Source organism: Equus asinus, chromosome 4 (assembly GCF_041296235.1).
Source record: "Equus asinus isolate D_3611 breed Donkey chromosome 4, EquAss-T2T_v2, whole genome shotgun sequence".
Taxonomy (NCBI): Eukaryota; Metazoa; Chordata; class Mammalia; order Perissodactyla; family Equidae; genus Equus; species Equus asinus.
The window spans coordinates 120,641,894-120,661,894 of NC_091793.1; positions in this window are offsets into that span (position 1 = coordinate 120,641,894).

The window sequence follows — 20,001 nt, forward strand, 5'->3', positions numbered from 1 at the left end:
TTTGTGGCCAACATTGTAATAGCTCTACTAGAAATCAAATAAGGAATAATAGTTAAATTTAACATTTGTGTTTTTGCACTATGTGTCAGGTGCTACTATTTGAGTTACATTCTCATCTACCTGTCTCAACAACCATTTGAGATATTATTATCTTCATTTTAGAGGTGAGGAAACTGAAATGCAGACAGGTTTTTTAAATTGCTGAAGATCACACCCATAGAAAGTGGTAAAGCTGGCATGTATGGGATCCTTTATCAGTCTGACTCCAAAGTTCATGCATACTCTTAATTACTGTGATGTCTGAAGACCAGCTAGATGGCATAAATTTGTTAGGCACCCAGTGGACATGATTCTGTAGTTTCTTCTAGTGTCCCTTAACTCTGCCTAAACCTTCATAAATAGTCCTTCATCAAACTTTCTTCAATTAGCAGCTGGACTATGCCATATTTTCCCCTGACTGAGATACCAGCTCCTTTAGATGGCTTTCTTTAGCTTTTCTTTCCCTAGAAACTAGGATGAGAATTATTTCTGTAATACATTTTGCCAATCATAAAGAATATTTCAGTGTACTTTTTAAATCACTTAGCTGACTCAGCCTTCTGTTGCTTTCCTACTTAAGACAAGAAGAGAGAAAAATTGATAAAAGGCATCTTCTTGGGTTCTTAGGATAAAGCCCTTAGATTATGATGTCTCCTGTCAAAGGTAATGTTCCACTTATTCTTGAAAACAAGTGCAACATTTTTCCTCCCATCAGATTTCAAACCAGGTACTCTCGGCTATTTATGACTAGAAATGTGTGACCAAATTTCTCTTAAAAACAGCCTGGGAATAGTGTAGTAGACATATATTCTTTTTGTCAGTCCTCCATCCCTTCCTTTGGGAAACTGCTACATTCTGACAAAATTGAGTGCAGAAAGGGAAAAGTGGGTCAAGCTGTGGGAAGGGTCAGGCATATGTAAATAAGAAATTAATGGAGTTTTGCAAGGAATTGTGATTTTTTTAAAATTGTTTTAAAGACTGCATGTAGTTAGACCATATGTAAACAGAGGAACCAACTTTGGGTGAAGAAACAGGGCGACAGAAGATTTCACTTTTGTTTAACTGTGGTCATAGAAAGAATAGACAATAACCTAAACTCTAAATCAGTACTTTAAGTTCTGTTCTCCTACAAACAAAGGCCCCTAGGAATGAAAATTAACTGCACTAAAAATGATTAAGACAGAGAATAAGGAAAAGACAGAGCAACAATATCCCAGTATCTGTAGTAAATGACATAAGGAGTTAAGATTTAGCCAGAGATTGCAACTTGGTATTGCAAGGGAGTAAGGAAGACAGGCCTAAATGAAACATAAGATGTCTCCAGTAGTCAGCAGAAGAGATGCCAGAAATAGAACTGATCCGAAAAGTTCAAAAAGAAAACAATGAAAAATTAATTACAGTCTTGATCTTAACTGTTCACATTCAATTAGATTCATCTTTTAGCCTGCCAGATCTTTGGTAATGCACTTCAGACATGTTTATTTGCTTCTGCTCTGCAAAACTAAAGATAGATTTATCTTTCCTTTTAAAGTCACTCAAAGAACTTCAGTTTTCTCTGTGGAAAAATTCTAATGTAATGAAAAATTTCAGTTTATGACTAGTTTTAATTCTTCTTGGTTCTTTTCACAGTACAAAGGACTTGTGAGTTCTTTGATTTTATTTTAGACATTTATTGTGCTTATAGGGGCCGACCCCGTGGCCGAGTGATTAAGTTCATGCACTCCGCTACGGCAGCCCAGGGTTTTGCCAGTTCGCATCCTGGGCACAGACAAGACACTGCTCATCAAGCCATGCTGAGGCGGCATCCCATGTGCCACAACTAGAAGGACCCACAACTAAAAATACTCAACTATGTACTGGGGGGCTTTGGGGAGAAAAAGGAAGAATAAAATCTTTTAAAAAAAAAGGAAATTTGTCGTGCTTAGACTTATATGGTAGATGATGAAATACATACTACTGTATACAAATATTGGTTGATATTTTTGGTTTGATCTTAAGTCTTTTTTAAATACTAGGATGCTACATGGAAAGTTGGCAAAATCAATGGCAGAACAAAACTTGAGTTAGAATACAGGATAAGCTTGAGATGATACTCAAGTTGCAGTTGAACACATAAGACCCATTTACATTTTTATGTTGAGTCTACCCCAAAATGAACAGTCTTTCAAAAATTCGGAAGGATATTGAGTATACTGAACCAGACCTCCAAGGAGAGGCCTATACTGGAGATACAAATTTGGGATCATCAGAATATGGATGTTATTTGAAGCCATGGGAATAGATGAGATCATTTTTGGGGAGAGTATTTAAAAAGGAAAATAGGGCGTAGTCTGAAGCCCTGAGGAATTACAACTTTTAGAATCAAACAAAATAAACGGAGCCAGCAAATGAGACTAAAGAGGATGGAGAAGAGGACCAGAGCCTGGGGCAGTAGCTGGAAGCACTAAGGGAAGGGTTTTGTTTATTTTCAGCGGTAGTTGCCCGATTATCCTGTAGAGAGGAAGAGATTTGTAACTCAGCACAGAGAGAAGAGATAATCAAAGGAGCAGAAGTCTTTGACAGAACAGGAAGAAAAGAAATGGAGGGGAAGTGAACAATGTACGTATAGCCAGATTGATTTTTGATTGGGGCTTGCAGGGAGAGACAAGATAAGGATATTGGCTAGCATTTACTGAGTACTTCCAATGTGTCGTGTCCCAGTGCCTTACATGCATTAACGTGCTTTATCTCCACAACAAATTCTGGAAGTATGGACATGCATCGTTCCTATTAAACAGACGAGGAAGTTGTGCCTAAGGTCACAACTGGTAAGGGGCAGAGCTCAGGCTATTAACCACTAGATCTGTACACTGATGTAGGTCAGTAGAATTGGTTAGGGGAAGATGAGGAAGTTTTCTCATATCTTCTATTTTCCCAATGAAACAGAAATACTTCATTAGCCTAAAAGGGAGGTCATGTGTCAGAAAATGTTAAATGTTCATTTGAGTTTGGTGTCATTATTTAAATGGTTAGCAAAATACAGCCTAAGGTCTGGGGTCAGACTGACAGAGTTGGAAGTGGCTTTGCCACTTACAGCAGTGTGAACTTGGACCTGTGACTAAAGCTCTCTAAACCTCAATTTTTCACCTTAAGTGGGGATAATTGTACTATCTCACTAGGTTGTTGTGAGGAATGCATGCGATAGCTTTTAGAAGTGTACCTTATGCAATTCAGTGAGTATCAATGTTGCTGCTTGTTACTACTATTATGGCTATTACTATTATTTTTATTATTATTATTGCCCAGTCTGCCCAGTTGTGTGATTTTCTACATTTGCACATGGCACAATAAAAGATGGAAGGTCAGGATTTTTCTTGTTTTAGGTGAGTGCAGTGGAGGGAGAGAGTGGCAAAGGAGCTGAGAGAAGTGGTTAGGGAATAATATAGCTAGCTTATCATGCTTTAGCGTTCAATCCAAAAAATTAAAAACCTACCTAATTGTATTAACATTGCTTTGCTTGAGGAACTCCTATTTCAAAGTAATAATTCTGAAAATGACATTTTCACTATTTCATGTTAGATACACACCATAATCATTAAGCTTCTAAGTGTTGATTATGTGTAAATGTTAAGGACATTAAATTTTTTCTTATTATAAAATATACCTTATGCTAAAATACTATAAACTCATTATAAGATGGTTTTCCCCCATTAAAACATCATTGAAGTCTAAATATTTATAATAAGTCAAGTGCTCACTGATGCTTAAATTCAACTTTGTATTCTCACTTAAATTCATATCCAGTGTTCCTTAACCGGTACCATACAAACAGCTGCTACTGTCCAATCCTTTTTTCTGCTTTAAAACTATGAATATACAACTGCCTCACTTAGATTGTTTGCACGTTAAAGTATTACCATTTCTTCTATTATTTCTAATTACTTCAACTGATTACTCTTTCCCAGCAAAACTTTAGAATCAGAATTTATTCAATTTTTCAAAATTACAGTTTACATTTCTCCCATTCCTGATGGTCTTTATTTGTGTAATATGTGAAATAATAGAATGAACAATTAACTTTCAGTTTGTAAAGAGAGGAAAGCCGCATTTCCTAACTAGTTTCAAATTATTCACTTATTTCGTATAGTAAATTCTACATTCTAAATATTAGGAGCATATTAAAGCAAACTTTAGCATATACATATGTATGTGTAAATATTTTCTTATGTCAGATTTTAATTATAGAATAGCTTGACTTGAACAGTAAACATTTGCAAGTCAATTTAAATAGAAAATAGTTACGTTATTTAATTGATTAAAAAATGCTAGTAGGTCTATTATCCAATATGTTAGCTAAAAATGCAACTGCCAGATTACAAACTATAGAACTTCCAAATATCAGAAAAGAACCTTGGCTGTGCAATCAATTCCGGAAATAACAGAGTTAGTCTAGCTCACTCTCTTGTTTTAAGAGAGGATGACATAGACCTAAAGCCCATGAATTGAATCCGAAGAAAGGAATGAAAGGAACAACTCATCTTTACTCATTTCCCCCAAGGACTCAAAGAAGAAACAAAAACAAAGCTGCCATCATTTTTTCTTTACATGTTGGTCTTTACAGGCCAAATTAATTCCTGGTTCTAACTAAGATTCCTAATTAGCTTTGCATCATGGACCCCAATATAAATTTAATGAAGCTATGCATCCTGTCCATAAAAATATACACATGTTTAGCACAATCTTAAAGAGTTTATGGTCTCACTAAAGACTGTATAAAGCTCCAAAGACCCAAGATTCAGAACCATTCTGGATTGTAATGAGTCCACCCAAAAAGGCACAAGAGGAGCAATAGTACCTAAGTAATCACGTGATTAAGTGTCCACAATGTTAAGAAACAAACTTTTTAGACCATCATTCAGAGATGTAAAAAGCATCTCTTTCCTGATCAGTTTGATGCATTACAACCAACTCTATAGTAATCTTCCCACAGAAGCCATAGGGTAGCCTCTGTAATCAACAACTAAATATCCCACTGTAGATGGATTACTCAAGTTCACTCTTTTATCTGCCTCCTCTGGCTGCCAGACCTTTGGCGCCTCCAAGGGAAGGTGAGAAAGAGATCTGAAAGCAGGAAACTCAAGTGGTTTTGTTTTACTTTCAATTGAATACTTTGACTAAACAGTTGAGGACAGAGATAAAAATGGAAACTGCTGTTTAGCACTAAGTCTTTGAATTGCACGCAAGTTATCATTTGCCTACATACCCCTTTCTCTTATTGCTATACATAATACGGGGTTGTCTGCCTTCTTAATGAAATGTACAGTGCTTTAAAGAGATCCTGTGGCTTCTGCACGTTACATAAGCCACAGTCTGCCTCAGAATGATGCAGGAAAATTGTAAATTTAATCTCGGAAACCTGCTGCTAAAGCAGACTCAGCCAGCTTTTCAGCTTTCAAAGCTGCTCTGTATAAAGCAGCACATTTGGAAATCTGTTGCTAGTTCACCCTATTCATAACAAGTAAAACTTAACACAAGAAAGAAAGGGACACAGGACATATGAAAGGATCACAAAAATGGAAGAAGCAATGAATTCTAAGAATATCCAGTATTGGTTAGGTTTTCAAATACCTAGACATTAATATGTCTCTGAATGTTGACAATATACTCTTGTTAATGAAATAACTCCCCTCTTGATTTCTCTGCCAGTGGCAAATTCCCACTCTAGCAGCCCACAATTAGCTCTATGTTTCATACTGTTATTGCTTTGCCAGGTAGGCAAAAAGTAAATATAAAATAAATACCACCACCACCATCATTTAGCATTAAATAACAGTTTGACACAAAGCAATGGACTTGACCTCAATTATCTGAGTTAGGTTAGCTGCCTCAAATTCCTTGTAGAACGAAGTCATGTAAAAATACAATCAAACATTAGGATTAAGGGATTTTTCTTTCTTCCCTCCATGGGAGCCAGATTAATTTTATGTGAAAGATTTCTTTTTCTTTTATGTCTCTTTTATTTCAAGAATTATTCCTATCTTTAGGAAAGTTTTTTAAATTTTAACGTTTTGTTACAAATTGTTTCAAACATGAAAAGAGTAGAGAGAAGAGTATAATAACCTCCTGTATACCCATTAGCCAGCTTTGACACAATATTTTTTCAAACTTGAATGTAAAGGATTTTAATTTGTCTATAATCTAAATCAGAATTTTTTAGTTTATACTATAAATAATAGAATATAAATAATATAAATAACAAACAACAACAAGACATTCTTGAAAGAGATCACTGAATTATTTTTAAAAAGACAACTATTTATTGTTCCCTCAGAAAGGACCTGGAGTTATAAACAGTATTCTTAATGTGAAGTTAATTGTATTTTCATATTTCTTAATGGTAATTTTTAGAAAGATTTTTTTTAAAAGGAGACTATAAGAATAAATATCAAAATGGCATGCCTAGCAATAGCCAAACCAGGGGTAAAACTTATGAAGATAATTTAAATACATATCTCTCTATTAAATGGAAGCGAAGCTAACAGCATGTGATATCATGAGTGTGTGAATAGTGCTTCCTAAATCAAGAAGCAAGTGAAGAATGTAGCCAGTGCACTCATTATGCTGAGTCGCTGGGTTGGAAGAGAGAAAGCTAATCCCCCACTGAACAATGACGTTTTTTTCTTCTACGTGAGTCACAATTCTTTGAGGACTGGCAGGCATGAAGCCACCAGGCCTTGTGCTACCTGTCCTGTCTACAATAATACCTGGAGTTTGTTCCATGTATTTTGATTCCAGGCAACTCTGATTATTTGATTATGTAAAAAGCTCTCTGGCTAGTATGTAGGTGTAAGCAAAAACATTTTTAACTCAGATAATATTCAGAATCACAGTGAAGTATTTTATTGACTAAAACCTGTCTCAGTTAGTATTAAACACTTGCGAGATATTTAAGCTAATTGACAAGAAAAACTACAAAATCATTTTGATTGACTTAGTCTAAGAACCGTTTCTCCTTTTCTTATTTCCAAAGAATCATGGAAAAGCATTTTTGCTGGCAATATAAGCTGTCTTTTTGGGAAATTCAAGTTATTACAATGACAATCTTGATTAATATACTCTTCATTTAATTTTTTGTTAGTAAATTTTAAGTTAAGCCTATGATTTCTTGTAAGAAAAAGAGCTATAATAAAATTGAGAAATATTAATCTTTATAATTTTATATTGTTTGTGATATCAAATGCCTTTTCTTCTCTATAACACACAAAAAAATCCAAACCGTATTTTCTTCATGAATTTACAACATAGGACAAAAAGAGGTCTCCAAAATTTAGAGCAGCAAGATTCCATGCTTTGGAAAACAGGAAAAATTAAGTTTAAAAATAAATTGCTTTTGTAGTAAAAACGGCACTTTCCTACAGTGCTGTAATCCTTTGGGAGATCAATTTGGACATATCGGTAAAGAACATTCAAAATATCCATGCCTTCTAAATATGAATATACATTCATACATTTGAATATTCAACTCCTGGAAATATTCCCTAAGAAAAAAATCCTAAATAAAAAAAATTTGTGCACGAGTACTATTTAAAATAACATGGATTAGACACAACCTAAATTCTCAACAGTAGGGAATAATAGTTATAGGAGTTATAGTATACCTGCACCTGGAAATCTAAGCAATTCCATGTCAATGAAAGAAAACATGGATATCCAAGTCTTACTAAAACCTGTTTTATATCTGCTGCTAGCCTGGGCTTTTTTTTTTAAGGAAGATTAGCCCTGAGCTAACGTCTGCCACCAATCCTCCTCTTTTTGCTGAGGAAGACTGGCCCTGAGCTAACATCCATGCTAACATCTTCCTCTACTTTATATGTGAGACACCTGCCACAGCACGGCTTGACAAGTGGTGTGTAGGTCCACACTCAGGATTCAAACCAGCAACCCCGGTCCACCATAGAAGAATGTGCAAACTTAATCCCTGCGCCAAGAGGCTGGCCCCCCTAGCTGGGGCTTTTGACTGAAGTTCTTTGTCCTCTGTTAGCTTTTGAGAACTAAAACGTGGGTTTTTATTGGTGGAGTAGGTCCCATAACAAAACCAAGAAGATCACCAACTTGATGTGATATGAGTAAGACTGTAAGCTCTTGATATTCAAAGTATTATGGTATTACTTATCCTTAGCTCAGATTCTATAGCAGAAGGGAGAAGGAGGGTGAAATACTAAACTCTCTCTCAAGCCCCTTTAAAGGCACTAGGGTCATAACTCAAGATTAAGTAATTTAGACAAAAGGGCCCTCAGAGAGGGGTACCTAGAACCTTGGTGGTCTGACAAGAGGTCAGGACAAGGCAGGCACAGCAGTTTTGAGCTCCACTTGGCCTATGGACAATGACTGATAGAGGTGGACTTTTGAGGTACAAAATCCACTAACTTGTGGGGGCAAAATGAAGTTTCCACTTGGGGTTCTTTTCATCCTCTGGCACTCACAAAGCCCAATGCCCAAACCACCACTCTCATGGATTGAAGAGGCCAATGGTAAAACCGTGCCTTTTGTAGGCATTCTATGGTGCTGCTCTACCCTTTTAAAACCCTCAACACTCTTTAGTGTGGCCAAAAAATGTAATGGCATTGACTGCAAAGGGCTGCTTTTTAAAGATTTTTTTTTTTTCCCTTTTTCTCCCCAAAGCCCCCCGGTACATAGTTGTGTATTCTTCGTTGTGGGTTCTTCTAGTTGTGGCATGTGGGACGCTGCCTCAGCGTGGTTTGATGAGCAGTGCCATGTCCGCGCCCAGGATTCGAACTAACGAAATACTGGTCCGCCTGCAGCGGAGCGCGCGAACTTAACCACTCAGCCACGGGGCCAGCCCCTCCTTTTTTTTTTTTTTTTTTTTTTAATTTTTTATTATTTCCTTTTTCTCCCCAAAGCCCCCCGGTACATAGTTGTATATTCTTCATTGTGGGTTCTTCTAGTTGTGGCACATGGGACGCTGCCTCAGCGTGGTCTGACGAGCAGTGCTATGTCCGCGCCCAGGATTCGAACCAACGAAACACTGGGCCGCCTGCAGTGGAGCGCGCGAACTTAACCACTCGGCCACGGGGCCAGCCCCTGCAAAGGACTGCTTTTTAAATGACTTATATCCAAAAGGTAGATACAAATTCTCCAATCTTTTCTTTTCCTTTGTTAGCATGGATTAAGTCAGTAGGCAGCCTTGTACCTAGCGGGAAGACCTAAGAGGACTTAGTACATTTGGGAGTGAGTTTGGATTGGTACAAGAACTAACAGTGATAGTCTTGGTTGTCTGGCCAGGATGTGCTGATAGGAACACCTATGCCTAGATAAGAGAAAGAAGAAGTTTCCGTTCTCTGAAGACAGCAGATGAGGAGGACTTGTCAGCATTCAGGTGTGTTGTGAGGGAAGATGAGACACCCCAAAGGCAGGAAACAATTTAAAAGGAATTTTGAAGGAGTTGGGCCTAAAGTAAGAATTGCCCTCCAAGGAAAAGTATGGTGTCACAATTCTGCCTGAGGCTGCTCTGAACAAAGGTTTAGGGAAGCTGCCTCCTCCCTATCCTTATAAATCTTGGAGCAGAGAGAATTTAATGGCCCTGGAGGTTGTTGTGGGAGGGGGAGTAGCAGAGATGCTAAAACCCAAGGAATCAGCCTTCCATTCGCCAGGAACTGAAAGGGGCTGGGTAGAATCAGTCCTGCTTTTTCTGTTCTCTCTATTGACTACATTCTGGCCCAGCCCATCCGAGGATCACAAAGACTTTCCTGATCCCTTGGGGAACCCTGACATTGAAACTCCATCAGAGGAGATGTGGAGGAGTATGTGCAAAATGAGTACCTTTAAAACTACAGAAAGGATTCTCCCTAATGTAAGTACCCGTTTCAATCCGGCCTCATTTCAGAAAATTAAGATATTCTAAAGGTTAAGAAAATGTTGCTAACTCTAATAGGAAAAAAAAAGACGGGGTTAGGGTTAGGGTTGTTATGGTAAATAGTTTTAAAACTCTCCTTTATCTAACCTGGTAAAAGAAAAAGATTACCAGGCTTAGGTTTCAATTATCTTTATTTCCTGAACTCATGTTCTCATAATGGTTCAGATTGAGTAGATAAGTTATAAAATCATAAAGTTTTAGAGCCGAAAGAGACCCGGGAGATCATTTCTGCCTCTTCATTTTATAGCCGAAAAATCTCAGAAAGGATAAAAGGCTAAAATGTAGGAAGTCAAAAAGTTGCAGGAGAAGCAATAAGTATAGATAATCCATAAGAAGAAAACCAGTCTGACTGAAATCTTGAGTTTATTATAGAAAGTATCTTTGCACTTAACCATAGCTTTTCTGCAGGTCTGGATATATGTGTGTCCTTTCTGTTTTCGTTGGTTAAGGAATAGAACAAGGTTTTTCAAAGTTATTTTTTGCTGCTACAGTGGAAATCTACAAAAACAAGTAATAGACTATTTTGGGACCATTGTTCAGAAGTGCATTTATCTTAGAAATGGTTACCATGGAGATGAGCACATGTTGTGTGACTCTACAGCTTTCGAGTTAGAGTCATCTATGGTACCAAGACATAAATAGCCTTATATACACAAAGATGCACATGAGGCCATGCGCACATGCACACTGAAGTTATATTGTTCCTCTCTTTTTGTAAAATAGTAATAAAATTCCAACCAGTCTTATCTCTGATGGTGGAAGGACCTGCAAACTCTAGACATTTTAAAATGTAATATTGTACAATGATATAAAAACTACCTTTTAAAAACATTGTAAGTTAGTCTGAATGAAGCTTAAAGACTAATGACATAATTAACATGCAAAGTAAATGATGAGAATATACTTCTTAGACATCATTACTCTTTAAAGTAGTATAATAAAAATAAGAAAGTAAAAAAAGAAATAAACCAGGAGTATATTACGAAAAAGTTATTGAGTAATTTTTTCCAAGGTACTCAATAATATTGGGCATAGTTTTTTGGCTAGTCTTTCTCTCCCCGCTCCCTCTCTCTAGCTAACTAGCTAGGTAATTTCTTTTTTTGTTTGTTTGTTTCCTTTCTTTTCTTTGCTTTTTCTTCTCCTTCAATAAATAAAAATTTTAAAATACGCTTAAGTTCCCAAGAGACTGGCCACTATCAAGAGATCACAAAAGTATATATTCTGATAAAAGTTAATATGCTTTTATCTATTTTACTTTTTTGCTTACTTTTCAATAATGGACATTTTCAAATTTTCAAACAAGGAGAAAGGAGAGTAAAATTAACACTGCTCCCATGTACCCGTCATTTAGCTTCAATCCTTATCAATGGATCACTAATTCCATTCAATTTATAACCCTCCTTCCACCATCATTTTAAATCAAATCCCAAACATCACAATAAAGACTCTTTTGAATAACCTCACTAACCAATAAGAAAACTTTTTTCCTCCATTATTTAATTTTTCAAATATTTTTCTTGGAAACTTCAAAGGTTTCATTGTGTGTAGGATGCAATACTAGGTGCTAAACATAGTAGTGTAAGTAATAATGAATAGAACTACAATAATAATAATAATAATGCTTCCTCACACATTCAAGCAATTTAATACACCAATGATTTAACCACATTTAGCTTTGAAGCTACACACCATCGTTTGTTTCTTTTCTTATGTGAAAAGTAATCTTTTCTTATACACCAGCATTAATTTTTTTCAGACTTATTAGTACATATGTATTTAAAAGTATGTTAAATTAAGCCATGCACTTTGACTTATTTTATAGAAACACAAGAAATGTATATAAACAAGCAAAACCAATATATCTTTTTGCTTTTTTTCCCCAAGACAGCTATATTAACATATTTGATTAGTAAACACATACTCTAATAGCTAAAGAGTACACAAAAAGTACATCTATAAAACAGCACATAATTGTTGGCAGTCTTCTCATAAAAAATAATCACATAAAGTTTCTCAATATTTGCTGCTATTTTCAAACTGAAGCATCGTGTAGTTTGAGCTGGGGTAAATTCCTTAATTGAAAATCAACCAGATCCAAAACTGAGGTCAGCAAAAAGGAGCACTATAACCTTTATTCCTTGACTTTTGCTTCACTACTCTTCAACACTGCCTTCTAGAATTTCAGCACTGGAAGATTTGTGAAATTTGCGTTCTTTCCCAAATTCATCAATCCAATATGCCTTACTCTCTTCATGTTAAATACTTATTTATCAATGTACTTACATTAAATTCAAGTCTTTAAAAATTTAAAGTTTTTAAATATAAGTGTCAGGAAATGAAAAACTTACCTCTCATAGAATGAGAAACCTCTCAAATCTCAGGAAAAAAAAATCCTTTCACTCTATGTAGTCTCATCTCAAATTATTATAGTTATAATTAACTGTTTGAAAAGAATGAGTGCTTTCTCCTATATGCATAGCTCTAGTGATTCTGGCTTCTACTATTCATCCTCATAGAATATCTATAGGGATATTTCCAGAGAAATATATAATTCTTTGAGAGTATTTCCAGGGGAAAAAAGTTACTAGGAACTCTTGACTCAATTGAGAGAGGATTGACGATAAAAATAGAAGACATGTCATATTGCATTGGACCAATGGGTCATCTAACTGAATGTTGAGACCAAGACACATCTTGAAAGGAAGCACTATGGCTTTCTAATTCATTCATCTAAAATCCAGAAATATAGATGATTTCCTTAATGAATTAGATCCACTGATGTATGATCCAAACATTTTCTAAACTTCTTGGCTGTTATTCTGTTGTTTGCTTATTCCAGTGCTTTAGACAACATATTTTGTTAACTTTACTACCCACCATGTTCTTTTGGTTGACATAAAATTACTTCTTTTAAACTTCAAGAGACACTCCCTAGTATATTTAATATCCCAGGATTTTATTAACTTAGTTAACATTATCCATATTATTCCTGAGTCTTTTAAATAATTTATTCATAGTTCTCAGCTTTTTATCACTTTAAATAAAAATATCACATACATTTTATATATACACATACATTTTTATAACTAACATAATTAAAGAAGTTTAGAGGATGATAAATTCCTGGCAGAAAGTGGAGACATTAACATTCCTTGAGGATGACACTGTGGAAGGGAACTTTCTGTCACTGACTATTTAGTATTTTCTGAGCACGACCTACATCTGCACCACTTCCAATCCATCAAATCTCCTCATCTCCTCTAACTTGACAGCTGTCCCTACCACTCTATCAAAGCTGTTCTATGTAAAAACACCAGTTAATCTCATTTTATCGTGTCAAGTTCTCTCTTCTCAGTGCTCTGTATCCTAGCCTCTCTGTAACTTTTTATACCATTGGACAACTTTTTTTTTCTAAACCATAATTAACCTTTGATTACGTGGCCCAGGTTTTCTACTGGCTTCTATAACTTCTCCTTATTGTTTTTTCCTCAAATTTCACTTGCTTTTCAGGTCCCCAAAGTTTGTCCTCAGGGCATTGTCCTTGACTGAGTGTTCTCTAAACTGGCTCCATTGAGAAATTCATATTTTCTGACTCAACCATCACCTCTACATGAATGACCTCAGGTCAACTAGATGTCTTGGCTTCACTCACTCTTTTATCCATTCATGAAATACTTACTGAATGCTTATGATATGACAGGCACTAAATAAAGAAATTGGGTTCCTCAACACTCTATAAAAATATGACTCATAACCCTTATTAGACTAGTGTCCAAGTTTCCCTAGCTTTAAACTGTCAAGCCATCTCTGATAATCCTCTTTCTTCAATCCCTGTATTCATTCTTTTAATATCTTTCATTTATTTTTTAAAAGTGACTTTTGAGTCATCAGTTTTTTGTATGGGCTTCAACATAATCCAAGTTGTCACGTCCCTTATACCTGGATTATTACTTTAGCTTCCTAGTTGGTCCTCTGACTATTTTCTTCAACCTGTATAATAGTATTTTTTTCTCATGTCACTGCTACAGTTCGTAAACACAACAAGCCCAAACACCACCTGATTTTTGAAGCTTATATAATCTAGACTCACCATACTATGTAAGTTTTATTCCCAATATGCACCCTTTTTACAGCTAGCAAGTTTCTCCACAATATGAATTATTACTTCCATGTTTTTGCTAATACTATTTTTTTTATTCCGTGATTTATTTTTTCTCAGCTGATTTTCCCCCTTCCAAATGGAATTGTAAGCTCTTGGAAATTAGGATCTATTTTTAGTTGTGGAATTTTATCAATTCTGAAATGCACATTTTTTCATATTATTAACTTCCCTGATATCAAGACGCATGTTATAAGCAATGATGTTTTAAACATTGTAATAGATTAACTGGAAGTACTTTTTCTTTCTTGGTGGTACATGAAATAATGGTGCGTCTTATAATCAATGGTATCTTAAATTCAATGAAATACCTTTTTTTTAACCTTTGCAGCCCTTGATGGAGTATTAAGCTCACTGTAGATATTCCATAAATGCTTGTTGGTTTATTTATTTCCTAGTTATATGGTTTTGAACCACAGAAGTGGATGCAGAAAAAGATAACCCACATATCCAGCATGTTACTAATTTCAAAAAATTTTTAATGGTTTATTGTATTTTTCAAGAAAGATTAGCCCTGAGCTAACATCTGCCACCAATCTTCCTCCTTTTTTTTTGCTAAGGAAGATTGGGTCTGAGCTAACATCCCTGCCCATCTTCCTCTACTTTAAATGTGGGACTCCTGCCACAGCAAAGCTTGACAAGCAGTGCATAGGTCCACACCCAGGATCTGAACTGGTGAACCCCGGGCCGCCGAAGAGGACCATGTGAACTTAACCACTGCGCCACTGGGCTGGCCCCTTAACGGTTTATTTTTTGAGGGAGGTAGAAAAGGTGAAAAAGCATTAGACAAGTTTGTGAAGCCTACTTTTTCTTTTAAATGTGTATCACAAAGGATTGAACTCTAAACTTTTGAATTTTATCCTAAGCTCTCTTTCTCCAGGCTTTGAGAAGATCTCACTTATTTTGGGCCATGTGAAATCCTTAAATATCACCACAGACATGGAAATAATTAATATTTGGAAGGAAATGTAGAAAATTTCTACTTCCGTTTTTATTGCTTCTTTTTGTATTATCCCTATAACAATGCTTATATAAGCCAAAAATGCTGTATGATCAAAGTGCTCCAGCAACAAATTCACATGAGGCGTTGTATTCATAAAGAAAATACACATTCAAACTTGCTTTAATTGAACTAATTTTTTTGAAAATGTCTTTAAAAATCTCTTACAGGGAGTGATGCCATAATCACGAGAGAAGTTTGGTTTTTCTCTGTATTCATTTCAGGCTGTGTCTGCGTGTTCTCAGTCAAGTGCAGAATTGAGACTTTCAACTCAAGCCAAAAATTGTAATACAAAGTAGACTTTTGATTATTTATAAGTGTTTTTACCCATATAAGTCATATCTCAATTAATGAAGGTTACATGTTCCCATGATGATTTTATTGTATAATATGTCAGAATGTGTAATGCAGTGGGATGAAAGTGGGCCTTGGGATCCAAGAGACCTGAGACTGAACACAAGACCTACTGCTTACTAGCTCTTTGCATTTCAATTACTTTATCTAAAAGTGGGATTTTTGAGAAGATTAGAGATAATACTTGGAAAATGCCTAGTATAGCACTTGGGATAGATCCTCCAACTCTATAAGGAGAGAGAAATTATATGGCGGGGCACAGGGACATATTCCAGCATGCACTCACTTCACACTTTCCTCTTTTCCCCAGACCCAGGGCCCCTTAGTCCTTGTAAGCATATGCCCCCTCTTTCAGGAGAATCCCTTGCCAAGCATGCTCTAGTGTAGGCAACGCCTCCTTTATGGATGGAATGCTGCCCTCTCTCTCTAGCCTGGGTCTCACAACCCTTTGCCTCTTATTTCTCTTCTGCCAGCACCCCAGGCCTGAGAAACTGGTGCTTCTCCCAATCCCTCTGCATCCAGCCTAGCTATGTGAAAAGGAGTTTTGCCCTTAATGGACTTTTTGGAAAACCATGGAAAACTAGTGAAGTAGAACAAGCATTAAATATTGAGCCAAGAGGCCTGGCATCATGAGTGATGTGACATTAAACAAATCAGTTTACTTCTCTGGACCTTGGTCCTTCTTCTGTAAAATGAAGGGTTGAGTTGGGTAGACCCAGAGAATGAATCAGTGTAGTATTAGTATCCAATGCTACTGCAGGCATGCTAGTACTACAGTATGATTAGCAGGGACTGCAGCTATCAATGTGGAACCAACAGCTCCACCCATCCTCTATAGCATGATGTGATACAAAGAACATGGGCTTTTGAGTAAGACAGAACTGTGTTCAACCATCCGTGTTACTAGAGTCTAACAAACAAATCCAAACTCTGTAACCAAAGGCTAGGTCCTTAAGTTCCAAATTAAATGTCCTTCTCTTTTAAAAATGTAGTAATTACCCATCTCATTCAGTTGTCATGAGGATTGAATCACATAATGTTTGTGTAGCGCTGGGACATAGCATCTGCTCTTGCTGAGGAAGTCTTTAAATCCAGTATTAGTGCTCAGTCTTCATCTTACTCAGCAGTATCAGCAGCATATGACACAGCTGATCACACTGTCCTCCTTGAAACACTTTCTATACTCTCAGATCTCTCTCTTTTTCTTTGCCTCCTATCTTCTGGCTGTCTCCTTCTTAGTCTCCTTTGCTGGATCCTCCTCATTTTCCTCACCCCTTAATGAGGGCATACATCAGGCTTCTCTATCCACCATCACTACTAGATCATCTCATTCAGTCCCATGGCTTTAAATGGCATCTTCAAGCTGATTGCTCCAAAATTTACGTCTCCAGTGGAAATCTCTTCTACAAAGTCCAGAATCACATGTGCAGCTGCCCACCTGACAACTCCATTTGGTTGACTAATAAGCATATTAAACTTAACCTGTCATAAACTGAACTTTTCAATTCCACATCATTCCTTTCTTGGTAAACGGCAAATCTATGCTTCAGTTGCTTAGGCCAAAAAACTTTGGAATTCTCCTAATATCCCCCACATCAAACTACTAATAAATCATTTTGGCTTGGCTCTCATATGTCTAGACTCTAACTACGTGTTACCTCCCCCTCTGCTGTCATTCCACCCCAAGCAACTGTCATCTTCCATCTGGAACATTGTAGTAGTCTCCTAACAAATCTCCCTGCTTCCGTTTTACCCCCTCTCCTCACAGCAGCCAGAAAGATCCTTCTGCAGTGCAAACATGATATCATGTCACTTATCACAGATTGGGTTTCCCTGGAAGCAGACTGAGGTAGAGTTTAGCATGCAGAACTTTTTTAAAGAAGTGTCCTTGGGATTGACATCTGTGGAAGGGCAGGGAAGGATCAGGACCGGGCAGATGAGGAAGTCAAAAGTCACCAGGCCCAATGACGGGCTTGGCTGACCACATGTTGGCCTTTAGAGCTAGAATGGCCCTTCAGAGTTGCTTCAAGTTGGGCCAAGATGACCAGGCCTTTGTTCTCCCTCATCAATCAGTCATGGCTGTGGTCTGTCCTGTGAAGTATGCAACCTCGGGCAAGGAAGCCCTCCACAGCTGAGGCAGTCCCTGAAGAGACTGTTTCAAGTCAGCCAACAGCACTCTCAGACAACAGATATTGGTTGAAGGGGGACCTGGGTAGCACAACACAAGATCCACCACTCCTCTCTAGCCATTTCCCTCCAGTGGCTTCCCATCTCACTCAGAATAAAATCCAAAGTCTTTATCATTTCTCTGTGATCTCATCTCCTACCACTGTTCCCTTCACTCACCCTCAGAAGCCACATTCACTTGGAAGTTTCTTAAACCTCCCCATCTCCTACCTCCCACCAGTTGGCTCCTGTCTCAGCACTTACTACTCCTTCTGTCTGCAAAGCTCTTCCTTCCCCCAGATATCTACAGGGCTGGTTCCTGCACTTTATTTAAGTCTCTGCTCAAATTTCACTTTATCAGAGGGGCCATTTCTCACCAACCATAGCAAATGGCACTCTGCTCTTTCATTCTCTTCCCTTATTTCACTTATCTTTTTTCCTTTTAGGACTTAAAGCATGACCTAACCTGGTTATATATTTATTTATTGTCTGTCTATCCTCTCCCTCCACTTGGATATAAGCTCCATAAAAGAGAGGATTTTGTTTTTATTCACTGCTATATCCCCAGTGACTATAACAGTGCCTGGCACATAGTAGATGCTTAGTAAATATTTGTTAACTACAATTATTTTGGGAGCAGGGCAGTGTTCCATAGTAAATAAGAGCTAAGGCATTGGACTGAAACAAACCGAGGTTTTATTTCTGGTTATAATCTTAGGAGCTGGGAGATGCAGGGTATGTTATTTGCTATCTCTGCATCTTGAGTTTCCTCAGTGGTAAAATGTAGATGATCATAATACCACATACAGAACAGATTTATGGTGAGATCAAATGTGTAAAGCATCATTAAGCATTTGATGGATAACACTGAGAAATTAAAAACTGCTTATAAACACAGTACCTAGCATGTAGTAAGTGCTCAATGGTTGGTCATTATTTTTTTGATCATTTTATGATAAATATATGGAATAATTTGTGGTTAGAGTTGTTTTTGATGAACCTGTGATTGTTTGGTGCAAATAATTTGTTCAACTCTTCATTTTAGAGCACCCTGTTGATAGTCTGGGCTGACATCTCACTCTTTTCAACAGGGAGAAATTTGGTTTTTTAAATTTTACATGAGAAAATTTCAACAACAACAATTTTAATGTGGTGTTGGAGAATAAGTTTTCATTAAGTACAACTTCACTTTATACATGTGTTCATGCATTGTGTCTAAGTCCATTTAAATTTAAAAAGAAAATTTTTTTATTGAGGTAACTGGTTTATAACCTTATATGAATTTCAAGTGTACATCATTATATTTTGACTTCTATATAGACTACATCATATTCACCACCAAAAGTCTAGTTGCCATCCATCACCTACAAATGTGCCCCTTTACCTCTTTCGCCCTTCTCTCTTACTGCCTTCCCTTTGGTAACCATCAGTCTATTCTCTACGAGCTTGTTTGTTGTTGTTTTATCCTCCGCATATGAATGAAATCGTAGTGTATTTGGCTTTCTCCATTTGACTTATTTTGCTTAGCATACTACCCTCAAGGTCCACTTAAAATTGCATTTTAGTGGTGTAAGGAAAATTCCTATTTAAGGTAATCTTGTGATTTCTTTTGCAAAACAAATCATCCTTTTGTAATCAGAGTCATCATTCTATCATTGATCTGTTTTGTAAGTGTGGATGTTTATACGTCCAATTTTCTGAAACTCTGAAGGGGCCTTGCTGCAAATGCTTCCTATAAACCGAGTGCATATTTATTGCATAGGCTTCTTCAGCAGTGTTGCTGATGGTGAGAACGTAGGAGGGAAGTCAGAAAATACATGTTTCAAGCTCTTGCCAATCTGCATATAGAAACAATTTAGAAATTAAAAAGAAGAAATTAGAATTAAAGAATTAAAGAATTTAGAATTAAAAAGAAGATTTTAAGTTGTTGCCTCACAAATACACACAACAGTTTCGTCCAGTAAGTTCCTCTCGGCAGTAACAGCAGAAAAAGAAAGTGTGCAGGACAGAAGCAGGGAGAAAGAACTTTTAACGTGTGCTGTAGCCCCCCGGATTAGCGGAAAAACAGGCGGGCAGGAAAGGCTCTGCGAACTTAGAAGGTTTGCACTGGGACTCCTCCGCCTTATTAAAGCAAGAGCCATACCCACCCAGGTCATACCCAGGTCAGCCCGTGTCGTGCACAGTCATACCACTAGTGACACCAATCGAACATATCTAAGAAATCGCTGCTTTTAAAGAGCGAGGAAATATCAGCTCTCTCTTCAATTAAGTCATAGTTTACCACTCTGCGCAAACAATAAAGCTGGATCTAAACAGCAACAGGAAGAAGACTCTTAGCAGATTCCCTGAGCCTGTAAGGATAACGCAGAT